The following is a 24353-nucleotide window of genomic DNA, read 5'->3' as shown; positions in this document are numbered from 1 at the left end:
ATGTTGGCATGCTTCTGACACTTGTCGCATTTTCTGACGAGCTCGATTGCCTCTGTCTTCATCGTTGGCCAGTAGTATCCTCGTCAAAGTGATTTTTGGGTGAGGGCTCTGCCCCCCAGGTGTCCGCCACACAAGCTTTCATGAGTGTCATGGAGTACCAACCCGGCTTCGGCTGGCCGCAAGCATCGCAGGTAGGGGAGCGTGTAGGATCGTCGGTACAACCGTTCGTCTATCATGACGTATCTGGCTGCCTGGCGCTGCACCCTCTTGGCTGCGTTGCGGTCCGCGGGGAGGGTTCCGTCTAGCAGGAAGCTCGCGAGTGGGTCGATCCATCTCGGCTCTGCTTCAGTGATGGGAGCGACCCCTTCTGCCCCACCGAGAATGCTGGGCTGAGGTAAGTTCTCTACGTACACGGTTCTCCTGGCGTTGTGGCTCGTGCTAGCTAGTCGGGACAGGGCGTCGGCCTTAGCGTTCTCTGACCTCGGGATTTGCTTGATGAAGTGTTACGGGAAGTTGAGCAGAGCCTCCTTTACTTTTGCCAAATATGCAATCATTGTGAGCTCGCGCGCTTCGTATTCGCCTGTAACTTGGTTGACCACGAGCTGGGAATCACTGCAGATAACTATGTGCTTTGCTCCAACCTTGTGCGCTAGGTTTAGCCCGGCTATCAGTGCCTCGTACTCCGCCTCGTTGTTGGATGCCGCGAACTCAAAGCGTAGTGCGTATTCCAGCTTTGTTCCGCTCGGTCCGCGTAGCACTATTCCAGCCCCGCTGCCTTGCTGGTTCGAGGATCCATCTACGTGAAGGATCCAGGGCTCCTCATCCCAGTTCGCGCTTGGTCTAACCAGGAGGGATGCTACACTGGCTGCTACTTCACGGGGTTCGGACTCGTTTGGCTTGGAAGCTCCGAGCTTGCCCGAACTAGGGATCTCGGGCTCGACCGACTCAGGGGTTTCGAGGCTAAACGTTCATTCTGCAATAAAATCTGCCAAGGCTTAGGCCTTAATGGCAGTTCTTGGCTTGTACTAGAGATCGTACTCGCTGAGTTCGATGGCCCACTTCGTCAGTCGGTCGGAAACCTCGGGTTTGAGTAAAACTTGTCTCAAAGGTTTGTCGGTCAGGACGATGACGGTGTGAGCCTAGAAGTACGGGCGGAGTTTCCATGCTACTATCACCAGTGCATACGCTAGCTTTTCTATCTGCGGGTACCTTGTCTCTGCTCCCTGAAAGATTTTACTAACATAATATATGGGTCGTTGGACCCGGTCTGCTTCCTTTACTAGTACCGAACTGACCACCTCGTCACTAGCCGAGAGGTACAGTTCTAAGACTTCGCCTTCCTCGGGCCGAGCTAAGGTTGGCACACTGGCGAGGTAACCTTTTAGCTCATCAAACGCGAGCTAGCAGACTTGGGTCCATTCGAACCCTTTGCCTTTGATTGCTTTGAAGAAGGGTAGGCAGCGATCTGCCGACTTGGACATGAAGCGGCTTAGAGCGGCTATGCAGTCGTTTAGCCTCTGAACTTCTTTTACTTTCTGAGGCGGTCTCATATCTAGGATGGCTTTTATCTTGTCCGGGTTGGCCTCGATACCGTGCCGATTGACAACGTAGCCTAGGAATTTGCCCGAGGTGAAGCCAAAGACACATTTGTTGGGGTTCAATTTCATGCTAAACTGACGCAGGATTTGGAAGACAAAGTCCAAGTCTTTTATTAGTTCTTGTGAAAACCGTGTCTTGACGACCATGTCGTCTACATAACACTCTATCTTCGTGCCAATTAGGGGCCGAAACAGCTTATTTACAAGTCTTTGGAAGGTCGCCCCGACATTTTTTAATCCGAAGGGCATGACCTTGTAACAGTACAGACCGAACTCGGTTATGAAGCTGGTTTTTTCCTCGTCGGACTGGTCCATCCGGATTTGGTTGTAGCCTGAGTAGGCATCCAGGAAGCTTAGCAATTCATGTCCTGAGGTCGCGTCCACTAGGCGGTCAATACTGGGAAGGGGGAAGCAGTCTTTCGGGCAAGCTCGATTCAGGCTGGTGTAGTCGACGCACATGCGCCACTTGCCGTTCGCCTTTTTCACAAGCACAGGGTTGGCCACCCAGCTCGGGTAATGGACTTCCCTTATGAAGTCTGCCGCGAGGAGCTTCTCGACTTCCTCGTCGACCGCCTTCCAGCGCTCTGGGGCTAAGTTCCGCTTCTTCTGCCTAACGGGTCTGACTAAAGGGTCAGTGTTAAGTTTGTGAATTATAAGGCCAGGGTCAATACCGGGCATATCGGCCGCGGACCACGCAAAAATATCTAAATTTCGAAGTAAAAAACTTACCAGTTCGGTCCGTCGGGGTTCTATGACAGAAGCACCGATCTGGAGTGTGCGAGCTGGGTCCATAGGCGAGGTTGGAATTGCGACTGTTTCCTCTGTGGGCGAGGCTCGTTCTTCGCCTTGTTCCACGGGCCGCTCCAGATCGAGGTCGCCAGCTGCCTTGGTCTTTCCCTTTAGGGCGGCAACGTAGCACTTGCGGGACTCGAGCTGGTCGCCCCGCGCTACCCCCACACCGAAGTCCGTAGGGAACTTCATGGCCAAATAGTAGGTGGAGACCACCGCTCGTAGGATATGCGTGATTGGCCGTCCTATTATGGCATTGTATGGGGAGGGGGTCGCGACCACCAGGAAGTCGTGGTTGAGTCTGACCGCACAAGGCCACGTGCCGACTTCCACAGGTACCGTTATTTTTCCGAGGGGCCTGACTTCCTCTCCGCTAAAGCCCACCAGGGGAGTGTTTGCGGGCTTTAGTTCGCTCCTTGGCAGCCGTAGCCGATCAAACGCTGATTTGAAGAGGATGTTCGCCGAGCTGCCCGAATCTACGAGTACGCGTCTTACCTCGAAGTCGCTGATCCTTAGTTTGATGACAAGCACGTCATCGTGGGGGTTGCGAACTCCTCGCGCGTCGTCTTTCGTGAAGAGGATTGGTTCTTCGGTCTTTGGCCTTTTCGGAGGGTTCTGCTCCTCGAGGACCGCTTCGCGAACTGAAGTCCCGGCTGCTGCCGAGGTACACCCTGCTTCCACCGAACCTCCCACAATTACATGGATGGTTCCCCGAATTGACCTCTCTACCGGAGGCTGTTGCAGCAACGGTTCGGTAGGCCTGCTGCCAGATTCGGGGGCGTCCTTTTCGTGCTCGCCCGGCCGATCTGCTTTATTGTTTTTATTGTTGTGTTGTACAAAGTTTCTCAAGTATCCGCGACGGATGAGCCCCTCTATTTCATCTCGGAGATTATTGCACTGCTCGGTACTGTGACCATGGTCCCTATGGAAACTACAATACAAATTCTTGTTTCTTTCGTTCGGATTTCCCTTTAGGCGAGGTGGCCATTTCACGTACTGGGCGTCCTTGATCGTCATTAAGATCTCGGTCCGCCTTGTGTTCAGTGGCGTGTAATCCGTCCGAACTGGTAGGGGAGCTTGGAACGACTGGTTCGGTTTTGGGTCCCGGGCCGGGTTTTTTTGGTCAACTGAGTTAGAGGGCTCGCCATCCCTCTTTCTTTTCTCGTTTCCGCCCTCGGTTCGTTGGTTGATTTCTTCCTCCGTCCTCATGAACTTGTCCGCGAGCTTGAGAAATTCGGCCACGGTCGCGGGCTGGTTAGCTACCATGTGCCATTTGAACTCTTTGTGCGTCACCCCTCTTTTTGTTGCCGCGAGCTGCACCATGGGGTCTAACCGTGGTATATGTAAGCATGCTTCATTGAATCGTTTGATATAGCCCCGTATGGGTTCTCCTTCCCTTTGGACTACCCCGAAGATGCTTTCCTCTGCTCTGGGGCACCGTTTGCTCGTGACAAAGTGTGCAGTGAAGACCTGCACGAGCTGAGCCCAGCACTTTATCGACCCGGGGGCCAGGTTCCTGTACCAAGTGCGGGCTACCCCCCTGAGGGTGGTGGTGAAAGCCACGCACATGCATGATTCGCTGGCTCTGGCGAGGTGCACTTGGGACTGGAAAGCGTCAACGTGGTCGTTGGGGTCGAAGGACCCGTCATACTTGTCTAGAGGTGGGAGCTTGAAATCTCTGGGCAAGGGGACTGCTAGGAGTTCTGACGTGAGGGGGGAAGGAACTGAGAGAATCGGGGCAACTCCTACCTCGTCCGAACTTGTCTCGCCTTTGCCTCTGAGCTCTGACAGGACACGGGTGGCGGTTCGTCGACTTCGACGGCGCCTTCGCTGTTGAGTGGGCCTTGTACTGGCACTGCTGGCCTCCGTGTTGCCGAGCTCGATGGGCTCGGAATGCTGGTAGTCCGCTGCTGCCAGTGCGCCGAATCGGTTTTCCATGAGTGGGAACTCCGGTTTAGAGCCCCGAGGTGCTGATCTCACGGGCGAGGTTCCCGACCCGCCTGCGAGCTGCGAGGCGGGGATGACTTTTCTCTCTCTCCGGCCTGGGGACGAGGCCTGGCTGTTTGGGGGGTTCTAGGGCCTGGGGGCCTTTCCTTGGTGGGGGCGCCCATCCTGCGGAGAGGCCTTGACCGGCTTCGGGGCAGGGTGGCGAGGTGGAAGTAGTGGTTGGTTCGGTGGCAGTTGGGGGAACTGCTGTTGATAGTGATACTGGGAGAGGTTGTGCAACACTTGGTGCTGGTGAAGCTGGTGTTGTTGGAACTATTGCATCTGGGCTTGCATTGCCCGCATGCACTGCATCAGGTCGTCCAACCAATTTTGGCTAGCTGCCAAGGGGACGGCAGTTGGTTCAGCGAAGGTAGTCTCGATGGGGGGAGGAAAGGGGATGTTTGCGGCAGGAAGGTTTACAGGCGCCACTGCTTGTGGCGTATTCAGATTGGGAATTCTGTCCACCGAGAGGGGGACGGTGAACTGCCCAACGCACACCACGGGAACTTGAGGCTGTTCCCCGGTGGTGTTTGTCTCTGTGCCGCGTCCGGCGTTGCTGGAAGAGGCCATGAGTGTTGAGTTTTTCAAAGAAGAAGAAAGGGGTATGAGAGTTTGGAGGGAGGCCTTTTGAAGCGTTCCCACAGACGGCGCCAATTGATGATGCACAATCCGGCCGATCTTAGCTGTCAACGATCTTGCCTCTGAACTGAGTGGCAGGGGACCTGAAACGGAGGGGGTGAAGAAGCTCCGGGGAGAACCCGGCGCAAGGGCTCCGAAGCTCAAGTTAGAGTCTTTCAAAGGCAAGATAAGCCAAATAGCGCAAAAGTTAGCATACCTTGTTCTTGGGGGGTAGGGAGCCTTTTATAACCACCTCGCGCACTCACTTCCAGGCTTCTGTCAGATCGGGCATGATTATCTCTGAGCTCCTGCCAGTTCGGATGTCATTCCCTCTGGCCGGACAGAACCGCCACTGCTCCTTTTGTTAGAGCCGTCTCTGCGGCTGGTAACGACGGTGGCAGGTGGCGGTAGCAGGAGGCTGTTTGAAGTGCGGCTATCAGGCGTCAGATCCCAAATCAGTCAGGTGCGCCTCCCTTGGATACGGACGTCCTTGGTGTCAGGTACGTTTGGCCAGTCTGGTGTTTCGGAAGCGAAGTGCTGGAGTGGCGAGCGAGATGTCTTGAGTTCGGTTTGGGGAGTGTTCTGAGCTGCCATGGGCTAGCTCGGGTCACGGCTTTGTGAGGTTTAGGACCCGAGATAGTTCGGGCTCCTTGTAGGGAGCTCGGGTTCTCAGTAGGGAGCTCGGGTTCTTAATAGGGAGCTCGAACTCCCAGTAGGGAGCTCGGACTCCCAGTAGAGAATCCGATCTGGCGGAGTTCGGGCTCAGTAGTGATCTTGGACTTCGTTACTTTCGGTGCTCGTTTTGGGCGCCCTGCTGCCCCGAGTTGCTTGCTTTTGCCACGTGTCGGGTGATTCTGGGGTCGGGCCAAATTTCCCTTCATCAAGTGGCATTAGCTCGGAATCAGGCCCGACCTGGCCCGAGCACATATAGACTTGGGCTAGGGCTTATGTTTTAGCCCCAAAACCCCGGGCCGAGCTGGGCCCGGGCCTAAGCTATAGCCCTTATAATAAGTGAAAAGCCTAGCCCGGCTCAGCCCATGATCACCCCTAGGAAGAATCCCAAGATGGTTGGGAGTTGGGAGTGCAAGAGCGAGGGCCCTGGAAACTTAACCATTTTCTGACTGACTCTAGACATTGCTTTGCTCTTTGCACTTTGCATTCTAGCTAAATATCAAGGAGAGAGAAGCGCAAAATGCCTTAAACTAATATTGAAATTTTTTAGGGTTGATATGAGTTCCATTTTAATTTAGGGAAAATTCTCAATTGGTACCCTATACTTGGGGCCTAGTGCCAATTTGGTCCTCAAACTTTAATATGCGACAACTCAGTATCTAAACTTTTAAAACTTGACAATCCAGTACGTGTCGTTTACTAGCTGTTAACCAGTCGTTAAGTGACATTTGAAAAAGACACAAATGCCCTTCAAGTGTCATTTAATTCTCCTTATCAACCATCTAAGCGTTGACAAAAAATTAACAATCCCAAATCTTTGCTTTTTCCATTCAAGAAAGTTGGGGTCACGTTTGAGTGGACATTCTAGTGACCTCAACTTTCTTGAATAGAAGAGGCAAGTAATTGAGACTATTAATTTTTTGTCAATATTTGTATGGTTGATAAAGAAAATTAGATGACACTCGAAGGGCATTTGTGTCTTTTTTAAATGTCAGTTAACGAATGGTTAATAGCTAGTTAACAACAGATGCTGGATTATCATGTTTTGAAAGTTCAGGTGCTGAATTGTCGCATTTTAAAATTCGGGGATTAAAGTGGCACTAGGACCAAAGTACAACGTACTAATCGGGAATTTTTCCTTTAATTTAATTCTATTCTTAAATTCCAAATCTTATAATATAAGAATTATAAATTAGTCTATATTTATGAATTTTTTTTACAAAATAAAATTATTGAGGGCTGGCTAGGGTACGTTTTCTACAATGAAAGCATGCAATATAAAAGGCAAAGGAAGTAAAATGTGTATTGTGTGGGCTGGGTGGGTGGATGTGTGTGTGTTTGTGTGAGGGATAAGAATTTTTATCACCTCTTGCACTCATTGATCTCTGCTGGTTATTTTGGGGCAAGTAGCTAGGTAGCTGGAAAAAGCAATTAATCATGCAAATGGATATGGAACGTTACACTACAAGAATATCTTGCCACGTGGTAGATATTGCTAAATCACAACTAAAATTACAATTATTCCAAGCGTTATGCGTTATAAAGCTAGGTAAGAAAAAGAATGGAATCAATTTTCCAAAAATAAAAAAGAAATGGAATGAAAGGTAGTTGCAAGTGGATCCTTTAAAAGTAGAAAAGAGGGATAATCACAAAGGCCTTGGACTAGTAGAGAAAATATCTCACTAAGGGTTGATATTAGTTCAATTGTTAAATTCCTAATCTTATAAGAATAATTAATTGGCCCATATTTAAGATTTCATGGCGTGACATGAGATAGCTCTATCCAAAAAGAGTGCATGTTATGAAATTTCTCACTATTTAATCAAAATAAAATTAATGGCAAGTTGAATGCTGGCTAGGGTTTTTTACAACATTGAAAGCTTGCAATGTAACAAGTAATAGAGGTAGAAAAATGTGTATTACATGGCTGGGTGAGTGAAAGTGTATGTGTGTGTATTGCTTTTGCTGCCATGGCAGTTGTTTTGGTTTTCAAAAACAAAACCATTCATGCTGTTCAAGTCTCAAGCAAGTAATTTTCAATTCCTCTTCAGTTCATTGTATTAATAACTTGTAATGTTTTGATCATGTTTGTTTAGTCTATTTTTTTATACTTTTAATATCTATAATTGCAATTCGAATTCAATTTGAATCTGCCAACCAATGGATAAAATGTGATCTGAATTCGAATATAAACAAACCAAATTTGGATTTTCCCCATCTCCAATTTGATTCAATCCGGCCATTTGCAGCCCAGCGAGAGAGACAGACAGACAGACTATAGAATTGGATTGAACTCATTGAAGGCAGATTGATAAAGACAGATCTACTGGGTGGTGAAGTGCCATCTAACTTGTTAAGTTTTCAAGTCTTGTTCAAGAAGCATAACTGGGTGAGTACTCCATGAAGACCTACAACATTATCCATAATAATTTGAAAGGTGCATTCACAATGATGGAAATTAATGTAGAAACTTTAAACCACTTGTTTGGAAAATGGTGTCATGACCAACAAGATATATGTGGAACTATTATGGGAACTTGTTTAATATTTCTACCACTAATATTATGGAAACCTGTTTAATATTTCTACCACTCCAACTCAGAATATCATTGATAGGATTAAGATGTTGTGGAATGTTGCAAAGAATGATTCTCAACTTTATCTTGTTATTCAAATCTTGCCTCCTATTCTATTATGGGTTTCTCTACTAACTAAAGAATAAATATCAAACAATAGACTGAGAACTGTACTGAATGGTTGGGAGATACCCTCTGTGTTTATAATGAAGAGTTGTAGATGAGTTGCAATAGGACACTAAGTGTTTGAGATAAAATACAACACTAAGAGATATAGATAGATTAGGAGTGGGAGTCTTTAGAGATAAGCCAGCTGGAGTGGATAACTCTGCGAATGAGATATCTAAACTGCTCTAATACGCCCCCTCAAGTAAAATGTTCAGGAAGCACATGAAGCTTGGACTGAAGAAAAGTAAAGCGAACACCATTGATAGGCTTGGTAAGTAGGTCCATAACTTGATCACCAGAATAGATGAATTGAACTGAAAAAATGAAAACCAACCTCAATATGTCATGTACGCGCTCGGAAGACAGAATTGGCTGTGACTCCAATTTTATCACACCAGACAATAGGTATGTGAGAGAAATTGGCCCAAATCAAGTAACAGAGAACGAACTCAAAGGAGTTTGGTGGCAGCATTGGCATATGCTCAAAATTCAGATTCGGTGCTAGAGTGGGCAATGGTAAATTACTTTTTGGAGCTCCAAGCAACTAGGTTACTTCCTAAGTAGAGAAAATAACTCAAGGCAACCTGCCTTGGAGAGTGAGAGGAGGTGGAGTGGAGTAGAACTGTAGAAGTGTAAACCATGATAGGCAATGTGTTTGAGATACCGTAATATCCTTTTGACAGCAGTCCAGTGGGTCAGTGGTGGGAAAGTGTAGATACTGACACAGTTTATTCACAAAGAAAGAAATGTGAGTAAGTAATGGTTATGTACTGGAGCATACCAACAATTCTTTGATATTCAGAAAGATCCGAGAGAATGTTTCTAAACTTCGACAGTTTGGAATTAACAACCATGGGAAAAGTCAAAGGCTTACCTTCAGCCATGTTAGCACACTTCAAGATATTCAAAATATACCTCCGCTACGTAAGAATAATACCATGGGGTTGTTTTGTAATTTCCATGCCTAAAAAATGATGAGTCGATCGGAGGCAATGTTTTTGAACCACCGCTGACCCGGATGGTCGGTCGGACCGTTCGGCCCAGAAACCATCCAGGCAATTGGTTCCGTTTTATCCAAAACTCAGAATCTGGTTAAATACCGTTGAAAAAGTCAATAAATTATTGACCGGGCGGTTGAACTGTCGGCCCGTCGACCTGTTCAACGGTTTTGACCGTTTTTTTTATTTTTTAATTTTGCTGTCAGAACAGGCCATTCGTTCGAACCAGACGATCGAACCATTAACCCGAAAACCGGTTCCCAGAACAGTTCCATTTCCGGGTCATTTTTTAAAATGTTGATCCGAGGTCCTTCAAGGCAAAGGATGATGAGGCGAGAGTACCAAGCTCCTCATACAAAGATTTATTTAGCTTACAAACATGGTGAGGTGAAGTCGGGTCTTAAAAGCCCTTTGGTTGTCGTACATAGATTTCTTTGCTCACAAACCCATTGTTAAAAACATTGTCAAAGTCCAGTTAATTGTCTGTGAGGCCATTCAAGAGCAGTAACAAGTGCTAGAATGGTCCGAATTTTAACTAGTTTAACCACCGGGCTAAAGGTATCCATGAAATCCATCCCTAGAACTTGACTGAAACCTTGAGCAACCAACCGGACTTTACAACGACCAATGGATCCATCAGCTCGTCGCTTGAACTTGTAGATCCACTTGGTGCCCACAACATGTATAAGCAGTTGGTAAGGAATCAAAATCCACGTCCCATTTGTTACAAGAGTATTGAACTCACGTGACATAGCCTCTTGCTAGCATGGTTTTTTATAAGCTTTGGAAAAGCAACTTGGTTCTGTGATGTCATCATGGAATGTAGCCAATAAAGCTTTGGGGGAGTGGATAACGAACACCTATGCATGGTTCAAAATATCAGCAGAGGCGTATCAGTACTTAGATTAACATGGAAATAAGATTTCTTTTTTCAAATTTTGATTTTTAAAGACATTTTTTAATGGTTTTTTTTTACTGAAACAAACCAGAGTCCCAAAACACCTGTAAATAGATGTATTAAAACCAAAAGATACGATATCCTATCAATACTTCGAACCATGAACAATGTGAGAGCCGGACCAAAGGGAGCTAATCTGGGAACGGATCACCATATATAGTGTGCGTTTGAGAAGATGGAGCCTGAACCAGCTGAGTGGCATCGAGTAAGTCTTGCAATAACCGAGTTCCTCGTGGAGGAAGAGAAGAGGAGCCATCAATGCTGGACGCAGCACCATCGAAAGCAAATGTAGGAACCTCTGGACATGAAACAGATGGAGAGAGACCTGACGGGACATTAATAACAAAACCTGAACTGATATTTTGTGAAGGTGAAGATGGAAGAGAGCCTGGAAAGAAGCTTTCATCAAATACTACATGGCATGATATATAGAGTCGGCCAGATTGGATATAAAGAAATGTATCCTTTGTGAGAACCACTGTAACCTACAAAGATGCATCGAAGTGATCTGAAGGAGAACTTATTGCGATTGTACAGCATGATGAATGGGTAGCAGGCGCAGCCAAAAGTACGAAGAAGCTTATAACCAGGTGCCATGCCAAATAACATTGCAAGTAGAGAAAGTCCCTGTAAGGTAGTTGTAGGAATCCTATTGATCAAATAAGCGGCTGTAGAGGCTGTGTCATCCCAAAAAGTGAAGGGGAGAGCTAAGGAAGTCAATAAAATTTAATTTAATTATTACAATCATTTTTTTTTAATATAATGAATACATACTATTAGATATATGCCCAAATTATTTACATATGTTTTTGTAATTATCTATTTTTATATGAAATTATTTTATTTATAACACCACAAGTACATCCATTCAACCCAAATAGTTGAACCAGTTATATGAAATTCATTTGTTTCATCTTAATATGATGAATAAGTAACATTAAAAACACATCAATTATTTACATATTTTTTTGTATTTATGTTTATTGTTATATTATCTTTATTTTATTTACAAAGTCAGGGGTTGACCCATTTAATCCGTACAACTGAACCATTGACCCACAACCCAATTGGTTTTTAATATGACGAATTTAAAATATTAATAGCATGCCCGAAAATCAAATACAAAAGAAAAATAAAAAGGAAAGGAAAAAAGTTCATCTCAATCTATCCATTGAATGATGGTTTTCGAACCGTTGTTGATCTATACAATTGAACCATTTAAGTCGAAAACCATCCAGGCAACCAATTCTGTTTCACCAATGAATTGAAACTTTACCAAAAACCATTGACTTTGTTAGGGACCCACTGACCCAGGCAGTCAAACTGTTGACCCTTTTGATCAGATCAACCATTTTTTACCAATTTTTTGTTTTAATTATTTTTATTTTTTTTTAATTGAAACTTACTGTCCATAATGTGGATTTTAGGTCCAACAGTATGACCAACTAGATCAACGGCAGATTGAAACTTGAAACACCGAGTGACTGACTAAGTTAGCCTGGACCATTGACCTAGCAGGTCATGGAAGGATATTTGAACTGCTTTGCAAGGACAGACCTTATCTCTATGAACAAACAAAACAAACTATTATAATTTTATTTTGTTGTCTTTAACTAATCACAATTCAAGCTAAAAATAAAACCATTTTATTGTAAAGAGCCCTTGCACAAAGTCATTTAGGCTTTTATTTTTGTGAAATATTATTTACGATGTATGTATGTGTGTGAGAGAAAGAGGACAAAAGATTAGTAAAAAGAGTTCATCTTAGAAGAATCACTGTATCAAAATGAATCATTCGAATAACAAAAACTAATTAAAAGTATCGGAAAAATTCATTCGGTCAGAATAGTCATTCAAGTAGAATCATTATATTTCAAGGAAAAATATTATTATTTTATTTTATAAAAAGTTCAAAATAAATGAAATACCAATGAGCAGGGATGCCCCCAGCTTTGCATGGGCAAAATAGAAAAACCAAAATGCCATTTGGAGATACAATAATAAATTAGGTTATATTTTTTAAATAGAATAACTAGAACTATATTATTACGGATAATAAATAACTATAGTGGACCCCAATCTGGTTTAACATTGTCAACAAGTCAGGACTAGGTAGAACCAGTCTTGAACCAATTATTTAATTGGGATCAAATCATATACTTGATTATATTGAAAACAATAGTTAAAAAAAATAATACTAATTTATTTTTATGTTAATAAGTTAAACATTTTTAATTAATATTATCTTATTTATTATTTATCAAATTTACTATTTCAAACATAAAACATGATAAAAATTACAAGAAAGATAAAAAAAATTATATATTTTATAAGATATTTGGTTCGGGACCTGAATCAATTTTAGACAAGTAAGAATGAGAATCAATCCAATAATTAATCAAGACAAAATCATGGAACCAGAACCGTTGTAATTATATTTAATCAATTTAGCTCCATCAGGATAGACCCAACCCATTGGTTCAGCCCTAGTTTTTCTTAAATAAATTAATGTTTATATAATAATTTATTAAATTGAGTAAAATAAATAAATAAAATTTTATTGGAATGGAAATGGTATAGGCCATCTCAAACCAAACTCAACCCATTGATTGCCCTAATTATTGGGCTCAAGGGGAGAGAAATTATTTCTAAATAAACATATATATATATATATATGTTGATTAAAATCTCTCTCAATGTCACATTTCCTTTATTTTACTGATTTATTTTATTAAAATAGATAATTTATTTAGTTTTATTGAATAAATCAATGTTTAGATAATAATAATAATAATAATAATAATAATAATAATAATAATAATAATAAAATAAATAAAATCTGAGACAAAGAATAGGAGGAGAGAGAGAGAGAGAGAGAGAGAGAGAGAATTGATAAAGAAGAGGGATGGCATTTTATTTATAAGATAGCATAATCATAAATAATTGTATGTGGCACTCATTTAATTTTCGAATGTCATTGAGTCAATTACATAAGGAGGTTTATCTTATATGTGGCACTCTTTTAATTTTTGAATATAATAAAGACAATTACATGGCAAGGTAAAGAAGGTGCATCTGTCTTATATGTAACATTTTTGTAATTTTCAAATATTATAGAATCAATTATATAAAGAGATTTGCCTTATATGTGGCATTCTTGTAATTTTTGAATTTTAAAGTAAAGAGAGATATAAGAGATGAGAGAGTAAAGGAGGGAAGGGTGGGAGAAACACATGTCAATAATTTAGATTATGTGCCAAAACCATATCACATTTCAACCTCCAAATGCCGTTGTACACCTTTCCAATGCTTTAAGTATATACTTATAGATGCATATCGGATGAGTTCAGATCTACTACTGAATACAACACATTGCTGGCATCATTCACCCAGTTGCACATTGGGAATATCAGTGATATAAAATATTTGCTTGTAGTCAGCATATCTAGATTCATCTTATATGCCAAATCGCTCTTTGTTTATTTGTATGGAGCAGGGCAGCTCGTGACATCCCCAAACTACAGTTCTTGTTGTGGGGGGCATTAGTTATTTCTTGAGGATTGCAGTCAAAGACATCAACCTCCCAATTGATGGCCGACCTCCGTGCTGCAACAAATGGGTCTAGACTCCATTGTCGCCTCAAGTCACAACTTTAGAACATGGCTCGTTTTTTTCCACCGTCCCCTGGTCTGGTTTCTAGGGTTGTATCTAGGGGCAACATTGGATTTCCTGTTGGGTGCAGGGTACCCCTGCTATTGTCATTTGGAAGCGCCAATGCAGAAGCAGAAAAAGGAAGAAGCTACAAGCTCCTCACCTTGGTGTTAATGGAGAGGCAAGAGGAAGGGAGATTCAGCCGATCCTTGCTCCGGTGGAAATTGGACCAGAGATTTTTCCCCATTGCCAGTCAAAATTGACGGGAAGGAATTCAGACATGACCCCGTTGCCACATGGAGTAATGCTAGATCTTGTGTTGTCGGGTGATGGGTCATCAGAGTTTACAGGCACAACGGCCTCCTCATCGCAACGTTTGCTTATTTTGGCAGGCTTTTCAAGTTTTAATCGATGTTGAAAGTTTTAATGTGAGCTGGGAAGTTTTAGATGATTTGCATTTCCGGCTTGGAACCCGGTTCAACTATTGTAGGTCAACTTGATCTCGGTTTCCCCTTCGCCGAACAGCCAAGAGACTAGGTAGGGCTTGTCTCAAGTGACGTTGAAGCCCAGTCTGTGTTTTCCCAAGGATTAGTTCCATTGAGTTCCCTTTGGCAGTGGCTTGAAAGTATTAAGGAGGCCCCGTTCAGTGGTGGTGGACTGGCGGGAACCTTCTTCTCCAAGATCCATCTTTCAGCAGCAAAGCCCAAGAGGAAGCCATTCTTAAATGTCACACTGATTGGCAGTTAAGTACGGCTACGTCTTCGGCCCAAAGTGAGCCTTGTTCTTCTAGGAATTTGATGGCTCTGCCTTTGTCTAAGATGTAAGAGGGGGGAAGTGTACCCCGCACAGGTGGTTGTTGCAAATCAAGTGGATAAAGCAATTAGTTTTGGAAAGGCGTGAAGCCCATCCTCCTCAAGATGACTTTTGCTCCGAGCTGGATGTAGAAGTAGAAATATAAAGATTGTGATCGAGCTACTCTTCTGATCCTCCGATGTTTCCTCTTGGGAGTAGAAAGTCCCTATTGTTGAGGGACTGTTATGATGTGCTGGTCGCTGATCCCCCCCCCCCCCCCTTCCCGAGGGGCACACAGCACAGGGGGGAGAGAAAACATTACCTACGACCCAGGTCGCCAGTGAAATGCAAACATGTCAGTGTTTGAAATAAAATTTCAACTGGCGTGCCACGGTCGCATCCTCTCAGGTAATGTGATATCCAAAGGGGAAGGGTAGAAGAGGTATAGGCAAGGACAACTTGGCCAGCTAGTCTTATTGAAGTACTACCTTTTTTTTTTTGGCCGCAATTGATCTTCGTAGTTGAGTTGGGTTGGGTTGGTCGAAGTCGTGTGCTGGTCCTATCTTGGGTGTTTGGCTAGTTTGGTGTCATCTTGGATTGTGTAGTATTAGGCCCTTGCTTTGTTGTATGGGCTAGGTGTTTCTGGGGGCTGCAGTTTTTTGCTTTCTTTTTGCACAAGGCTTTTTTTTCTAATAAAAGCTACCTTACCTTTTTTACAAAAAAAAAAAAGTGCTTAAATCATTTATTAGTACTTCAACCCATATAGCCCTGTTGCACATGTCTTCCGTGTGGGCTGTTGGCTGTTTAGAAGCCCGGAAGTCCACATTTTTTTCTTTTCCCATTTGATTGGGAGAAGATCTAACTGCCAAAAGACTCCGCCCTGAAAAAATGTGAGAACCTCGCTTCAAGCTTTATTTCGGAAAAGTAGAAATGAAGCTTCTCGCCTTTTTTCATCTCATTTTCGCACTGAAAGAGGCACCTCCAACCAAACGGTCTGTAGACTATCCAGATCTTTATATAAAAGCTCACTACGCCTTTTGACTGCCAGATCTTCCAGAAGACCTTTCAAAAGACTTTCTAAATAACACCACGTCTCAAATGGGTAAGCTACCGAAAGAGTATCTACAACTTATCTCCAAAGTTCTAAAAGCAGTTAGTACCCCTGAAACATTCATTCAGCCTGTTGGCATACAGGCAATAAAACTCAAAGCATGTGAGAACTTTAACATTGTAATCAGCATGTTTATTCTGCCATAATATATTTGAATGACATCAAATTCTACTATTGAAAATTCAGATATTGACACTAATTCCTTTTATCAGATATTGAAAATTACTCTACCGTCTTTATTAGACAATAGAAGACATGCCATTTCAAAGAAAAACAAAATACAATGATTAATTTGTTTCCCTTTCATCACAAGTCCAATAAGATAACATGTGAACTCCGAAGAGAAACCAACAAAATAAGACCAAGACACCCCCAAGCCGGAAAACAGAATGCCATTAAGATGAAAGACTAAAACGCCTGCCCATACTTCCAGAACCCACTATGGAGGACGGGTAAGAAAAATGCAATATGACATGGAATTGATTTCCTTAAAAACAAAAGGAAAAGTTTGACTAACCATACTCTGCAACTATTTTACCTGGATGATATGATTAATCACAGGTCAGTAACCGTCCGTCCTACACCAAGGAAGCATTTGCTATTTCCAAAAAAGAAACTTCCAATGTAGCATTCCTCGGTGTGGTTCAATTCATTTTCTCAATGGCCAGAATATCACCCACCAGAAGATCATGCGCATCAGAGATGCATTTCACTTAGCCAAGCTCAAAATTTCAACTGTTGATGCTGGATGCTGTGGCTAACTTCATTCAAAAGAGAGATGATGGCTTCTTCATTCAATGACCCAGGTTCAAATAAGCATGCTGAATTTGTCTAGGTCCCTGCAAGTGAAGCCATAAAATGTTACGCATAAGGATGGATAAAGGCTTCAGTTCATTTCTTTGGCGTGAACAGTCAACAGAATCAAATTGTATATTCTTTTGTTTTGGTCATATACCATCTCAAGAGATCAACAGAAAAGTACTAATAATATCACTGAATGTAGCAGAAGGAAAGAAAACAACAATCTGTGAGTATGTGTGTGTGTGTGTGTGTGTCTGTGTGTGTGTGAGAGATAGAGAGAGAAAGAGAGATATGGAACTATTCATATAACACATATGGATGAAGCTGTTCAAAAGAACAGCTACACAAAGAACATCTGAGTGAAAGCAAATGTCCATTAGCTTTAGGCAACATAGAATCCTTGAGTAGAAGGCAAATCCAGAGGAAACTGTAATCAATTTTGCAATACAAATGATTAGAAGCCAGTTGTCTACTCTCAAATCTTTTAGTGGAGAGGATTGTTCTTTTTTGAAAATAGACTTTTTTGGGGGTCATCAATGCTGTGTATATACTGTACAAATTTCCTTGTAGAGGACCATGAATACCATACACTTTTTCTTGATTTAATATATTCAAAAAGGAAAAAAGAAAATAAAAGCTTAAACCAAACCTGTTAGAAGGGTTTCTATTTTGTTATTTAAACACACCCAGACAAGATCCAGAACCATCCCTTATCTCAATTATGTCTACAATGTTAAGCATTATTAGTTTTCTTGTATGGTTTAACAGTCTGAAAATGCTCCATCATCTGATCTGAGCCTGACAAACCAATTTATTCATTGGTAATTGTCAAAAAAAAAAAGTTGTGCATATCAAATCTAAATGGGTCTAGAAACCATGCGAGTTCTAACAGATTGTCATTGATCAGTTTAAAGTATTTGCCACCCGTTTTAGGTCTGACAATCCAATTAATTCATCATCTATAATTAAAATGTTTTGCATACATCAAATCAAAATTGCCAAAAGTACATTTAAGGTTTACAACTCTTCCATATTTAGAGTGACCAAGATAACACTTCTAAAGTCAAGAGACTCCAGACTTTTCTATCAGGGAATCACCTTACAATCTCAGTGTTTTGCTTGTCACAAACCCTTGCCAATCAATCATGAAAAATAATCATTAGGTGCTAATAATTTGTTGCAATATCAGGGTGCCATGCACAAAACCAGGCCCACCTTAAAAGGGACTTGGATGTCAATGATAGCCCAACCTCTTAAAATCACGTAATATCTCCTCTATTACAAGGGTTTTATGCTTATACCACTAATCAACATAAAAGGGAGATTATGGAACCAAAGTAAAGCAGAAAACTAGGGCCACCAATGGAGATTCTACACAAAGATCTTCCCAGAAGATTTCTTTAAATTTTTATTTTTAGAAGAGTTCATCTTTGCCCCTCATTTTTCACCTTCCCCTTCTTAAATAGAATTCTTCAAGAGATAGCTTTTACCTTATCATCAGTCCCTCCTGAAACAATGAATTCCTTTCATCATCATCACCATCTAAGCCTTGTCCCAACCATATGGGCTCAAACACATGAATATTGTTTCACCCTTCCATTCTGTTCAGTGCCATATCAATTATGGACACTTGATCATTTCTTATTAGTTCCACCCAAGTCCTTTATGGTCTGCCCTAACTCTTCTAGCCCCTTAAACTTGCAACTGATCACTTATCGGAACAGGTGCTGTAGATGGCCTTCTATGCACATGACCAAACCATCTCAATCTACTTTCTCTCATTTTATCACCTATTGGAGCTACTCCTAGGTTCCTTCATACGACTTCATTTCTAAATCTGTCCTTTCTAGTTTTACCCCCCACCCATCTAGGCATTCACATTTCTGCCACCCCATTTTCTGGACTTTCTGTTTCTTAACATCCCAACACTCTGCTCCATGCAGCATAGTTATAGAAGGTACCAGTAGAAGAGAGGGGCCAGATCTGTTTGAAGAGAAGGAGAAGGAAAAAAGTATTAGAAAGGGAAGAGATAAAGGAAAAAGAAAAATAATCTGGGTTCCCCTCCCAAAACAACAGCAAATCAGATATGGAAAGTAGGGAAAGCCCCTATTTCAAATTTACAATACAACCATACAAGGACAACAATGTAAAACTTGTTTCAATCATTCATAAGAACAAAATTAAGAAAAAAAAAAAAAGATCTAGGATGGAGCCCCAATGACTGCTCTCCAACAAACCACACCTTTTAAGAAGATATTTTACTAGGATGAATGAATGAACTATGATAGCAAATATGGGATTCTCGAGTACAAGGCACATGCCTGGGCTGAAGTGCAAGGCACACCAGGCTTGGACCTTTTGAAAGTGCTGCGCCTAGGGCCTAGGCAAAGCACATACCTTAAAATGCACCTTGCCTGAGCGCCTAGGTGCACCTTTTAAATCACTGAACCACACAAGTAGAAGAGGGAAAGAGAGAGAGAGAGAGAGAGAGAGAGAGAGAGAGGTCATGTTATGCAAGTTGGACCATGTACTAGAAATGCACATGGTGAAAGGAAGACAAATAAATCTGAAGACTCAGTCATGGTCTGAGACTCCACTATCTAACCAAAAGCTAAGAATGAGATGCAAGGCAAGCTATACTTGACCTGGCAAGTATGGCAGTGCTATTGGAAGAGAAAGATAGGCAGAGTTTCTCATACATCACACATGATGGGATGGGATATCAACTTTCAGAACCCCCCATTTGCTAATGTTCATTTATTCTTCCTGATAAAAAACCTTTTATTTAAAACATAACTATAACTAAATTATAAAACCAATTTTATAAGCATGGATTAAGTATTTAAGACACTAAGATAGACTTGTTTGGGTAATTATCAAAAAAAAAGATAGACTTGTTTGGGCTTGCCCCAACGAGCTCAGTACAAAGAGACTGGTAGAACTAGAGTAATGTGATTGGGAAAGAAATAAATAGATTGAAAATTTCACATGCTTGAATTCTTGAGTGCTTAAATATGTTTTAGATATTATTTAATTATATTTTTACATTTTCACTTTGAAATGGTTTAAATGTTATGTTTATGTATTTCACCTTGAGCTAATAAGCTTTTTAAAACATTTGGCTTAAAATTTAAGTATGCTATTTTTTTTGCAAAATTTAATAATTTTACATTGTATTTTTTAAATTTTAAAATTTTGAGCCTCATCTCAGAAAAGGCGCACATCTCACCTTGCACCTCAGCTGCAAAAAGACCCATGCACTTTTAAAACACTGAGAAGAAGGTACCTCATTTTGTATCTCAGTTTTCTTAAAGCTTTCTCAATTTTGATGATTAGAAATGTGCAAATGTTTAGATTATTCATACCATTCATTATAGTGGAGCCATCAACATATATCTGTAACTTTGCCTCTGGCCTCCTGACCAATGTTTTTAAAATCGTGTGATTAACAATTTGAATCATATGATTCATATAAAATCAGCCCTAATACAACTCAAATTGTACATACTAATCACTTTTCAGATTATAAAATAGTTGTGTGAGATCATATATCACAATTCAAAAGCAACTTACAAATTTGGGCTAGAAACATAATTTTACATGAAAAGACCATTTAGTCCTCCACCTTTTAAAAGCCTCACATTTACATTAAGGATAACTTAATGGCCAGCAGGTAGGCCTTGGTGCAAGGGTTGGGTTACTCCATTGCAACCTGGGTGATCCGGTGTTTTAAAAGGCCCGCCTAGGCGCAGAGGCAAGGCACTTTCCAGGCTGAGCGCCTCGCCCAGGCCAAGGCACACAAACCTTGAACAGTCGCTCGCCTTTGCACCTAGGTGTGCGCCTCAGGCCAGGCAACAGGCGGCCCAGCAAAACAGGCATGCGCCTCAGCCACCTTCTTCTTCTTCTTACACAAACAGGGGCTATGCCCCATTTGTTTTTTCAGTTCTTGTCATAAAAGCAGGGGATCCGCCTCCTTTTTTTTCAGTTTTTCTCATTAAAGCAGGAGCCCTGCCCCCATTGTTTTTCAGTAGTTATCATAAAAACAGGGGATCCACCCCTTTTTTTTCAGTTTTCCTCATTGAATTGAAACATATTGCTTTTCATTTTTTATCATAAAAACAGGGGATCCGCCCCATTTGTTTTCAGTTTTTCTCGTTAAAATTGGGGCTCCATAGTCCACCCCATTGTCTTTTAGTTTTTATCATTAAAATTTTAAAACTGTCGTTACTGCCCATTCTTCTTTATAGTTTATACAAAGACTTGCATACTTGCAGAATTACAGGTTTGCTTCTTAGTGAGTTAAAACAATTCAGTTTTTCTCATTATTAAATAGGATATAGTTTATTTATTTCTGTTATTATCAAGTAGAACTAGAATAGTTTATTTATTTTCAAAGATAGGTTCACAAGTACGAGTATTGATAGTTGCAAATTGTAATTTGTTATTTGCCAATAGGAAATTTTGCCAACCGAGTAAAGAGATGGGAGATAAGTCCGACAATACTCAAGAAAGCAATAGGAAAGACCCGGGCTGGAAATATTGCAAATTCTGTCATTTGCAAATTTTGTGGCAAAGTGACAAATGGAGGGATCTATAGAGCGAAGGAGCATTTGATTGGTGGAAGAAGAAATGTAAAAGTCTGTCCTAAATGCCCAAAAGAGGTGAAAGAAGAAATATTAGCATACATGCTAGAAAAAAATCAATGAAAGAGGACATAGTTGGAAGTCAAGACGGCAGAATTCCTGATTTTGTTGATTTTGAAAACACAATTGAAGATGAGGATGAGATGGGGGACAAGGTGGAAATTCTTGGTGTTGGAAGTGGTGATCATATTCCTTCTGCTTCAGGTTCAAAAAGAAGTTCTAAACAGCCCCCCATAAGAAGGAAAAAGGGGCCTTTTGATAAATTTTTTCCTACTCCAAGCCCAAAAGAAATTGTGAATTTGAGAAGAGAACAGAGAAAGATGAAGCAAACCACTATTAGTGATACGTATAATAATAAAGGGAGAGAGTAAGTATGCATACGCATTGCTAGATGGTTTTATCAAGCCGGTATTCCCTTGAATACTGAAAAAATAGTTGGTTAGCCACGAGTGTGGGGTTCCATACCCACACTCAGGCTCTAGTGTGTGTGGTTTCATACCCACACCTAGTTGTTTCTAATTTCTTTTATTAGTAGTTTCTAATTTCTGTTATTAGAAGTTTCTAATTTCTGTTAAGTTGGGCTGGCTGGCCTTCTTGTTTCTAATTTTTGTTTATTTCCTATTCTTGTAAGGATCCTAAAAGCTATAAATAAAGGAGTATATGGGGCAGTAGATGATTCGCCACTGAACCCCTTCTTTCTTTTCTCCTCTCTCTCTCTCTCTCTCTCTCTCTCTCTCTCTCTCTCTTCTTCTCTTCAAACCTGTAATACAGTAAACAGTTCTTCTTCTTCTTCTTTCAAGTTGGTGTCAAAGCCTTAGATCTAGGGTTTCTCATGTGGATTTAATTCAGCCGACCACATGAGAAATGTTTAGGGCTGAAAGTTCAAAAAGATCCTTATTTCGGCTAATTCTTGGAGGTTGCAAGAAGGCTTTAGTAGCTGTCCTAAGATTGGAGAGAGCTTCTTGTAATCAGGAAGAATTAGGCAAGAATTGAGTGATCAAGATCGATTCTTGATCAAGATTGGAGGTGTCAATCAGTTTTTTTTTTTGGGTTCGTTGATCAAAATTCAAGGTGCTAACAGTAATCGATTGATCAAGTTTGAAGACTGAAGGTTGCAATCAGTTTTCTAGGCTTTTTTCTTCATAAAGTAAGTACCTTTTCTTGAGATTGATACTCAAAAGGACTTCGTTATTCATTCAGAGAGGTAAGGATAGAAAATCTCAGGACTGATATCAATCAGTCCAGGACTGATATCAATCCCAGGACAGTAGTTGACTGTTATCTAACTGCAAAGTCATTGTCCTAGGTCGGCTGTTATCAGCCTTAAAATACAGTTTTTTCTTGTCACAGTAGTTTAAAGCCTCTTCTTAACTTAGAATGGAGTACAAGAACCAAGGGTAAAGTGTTTTTGGGACTGGTGGTTCAAGTAACATGACTGAAAACACCTTTCAGATTACAACTGTTAAGTTTGATGGATCAAACTAATAGGAATGGGCCCAATCAGCCATGATGGCTATTGGGGGTAGAGGAAAATTGAACTTCTTGCTAGGGGATGTGAAGGAACCCTCCAAGGAGGACCCTACTTATGCTAGGTGGGTCCAAAAAAATTTTTTGGTGATGACATAGTTGTACAACTCTATGCAGCCACACATCAGCCGAAACTACTTGTGGGTCAAAACAGCTAAGGAAATATGGGAATGTTATGAAGGAAACTTACTCTCAGCCTCTTAATGTTGCCAAGGCTTATGAGCTAAAATGTGAGGTTAAAAATCTAAGGCAAAGAGAGAAACAAGTCTCTGTTTACTTTTCAACCTTAAAATCCCTGTGGCATGAAATTGACCATCTTGAAAATTTGAGTGAGAGTTAGAAAGATGCACAAACATATAGAAAGCAAGTTGAAACTAACAAAATTTTTGAGTTCCTAACTGGTCTAAACTCTGAATATGACATTGTGAGACAACAGTTGTTGACGAGATGGTGTGACTTTATCACAAGCTTATTCCCTAGTGCATAGTGAAGAAACTAGGAGAAATGTTATGTTGCAGCAACAGCCCTCCAAATCAGCCTTAGTAGCAGTTAGACCTAAATCTGGAAGGGGGGGGATTAGGAGAAGGAAGCTAAGGACTTAGCATGTGAACACTGCAAGAAACCTAAACATACTAAGGACACATGTTGGAAGTTGAACCCTCAACTAGTTCCAGCAAAGCTCAAAAATAAGAAAGGGAATGCTAATATGGTTGTCAACACTGATAGTACAACTTCATCAGGCACAAGAGGCACTCCTCTAGATACCCTAGCTGCAGTCCGAGCTGCTCTGACTCAATTAGAAAATGAATTTAGTAATTCAGCTCAACCTACTTCAACCCTTGCTCATACAAGTACAAGAGCTACTGCTTGTCATGCTTCTGTCCCAGGTAATACTAGACCTTCTTGGGTAATAGATTCAAGTGCTTCAGATCATATGACCAGCTACCCTATTTAGCACCTATTATTTATCTTCTGGGAGAGACAGTTTCTATTGTTGATGGCTCTCTTGTACCAAATTCTGGCAAGGGAAACATCAGATTATTAGATACCATCACCCTATCCTCAGCTTTGCATGTTCCCAAGCTTAGTGCTAACTTACTTTCAGTTAGTAGTATTACTAAAAATCAAAACTGTTTGGTAACCTTTTTCCCTGATCAATGTATTTTTCAGGATCTGGGAACGAAGAAAGTGATTGGGATTGGTCATGAGATGAATGGAGTCTATCTGTTGGAACATTCATAGAGGGAGCAAAGTGAAGCAGGGAAATTGTTTATTTCTCAGTCTTGTAGTAAGATTATGCTTTGGCACAACCGCTTAGGTCATTTATCTTTTGGGTCTTTAAAGAGTCTTTTTCCAAACTTGTTTGAGTCAATAGAAGTGGCTGGGTTAAAATGTGAAAGTTGTGAGCTTGCAAAACACAGTAGATCATCTTATCCTTTATAGTAATAAAAGAAGCAACCTTCCT

At 41.4% G+C, this 24353-nt stretch overlaps 1 protein-coding gene across 1 annotated transcript in view; it reads right to left on the bottom strand.

Annotated features, from left to right (window-relative positions):
• Positions 1 to 16068: 16068 nt before the first annotated feature.
• Positions 16069 to 24353, bottom strand: part of LOC104600907 (serine/threonine protein phosphatase 2A regulatory subunit B''beta-like) — a 52604-nt gene continuing 44319 nt past the window's right edge. Inside the window, exon 13 of the mRNA XM_010264066.3 lies at positions 16069 to 16756. The gene's annotated coding sequence lies outside the window, so the exon portion shown is untranslated. The remainder of the gene's footprint in view (positions 16757 to 24353) is intronic.

Source organism: Nelumbo nucifera, chromosome 3, assembly GCF_055504915.1.
Source record: "Nelumbo nucifera cultivar China Antique chromosome 3, China Antique-T2T, whole genome shotgun sequence".
NCBI classification, from domain to species: Eukaryota; Viridiplantae; Streptophyta; class Magnoliopsida; order Proteales; family Nelumbonaceae; genus Nelumbo; species Nelumbo nucifera.
The sequence above is the reverse complement of the archived record's forward strand: the minus strand, read 5'-3'. Positions and strand labels throughout refer to the sequence as shown.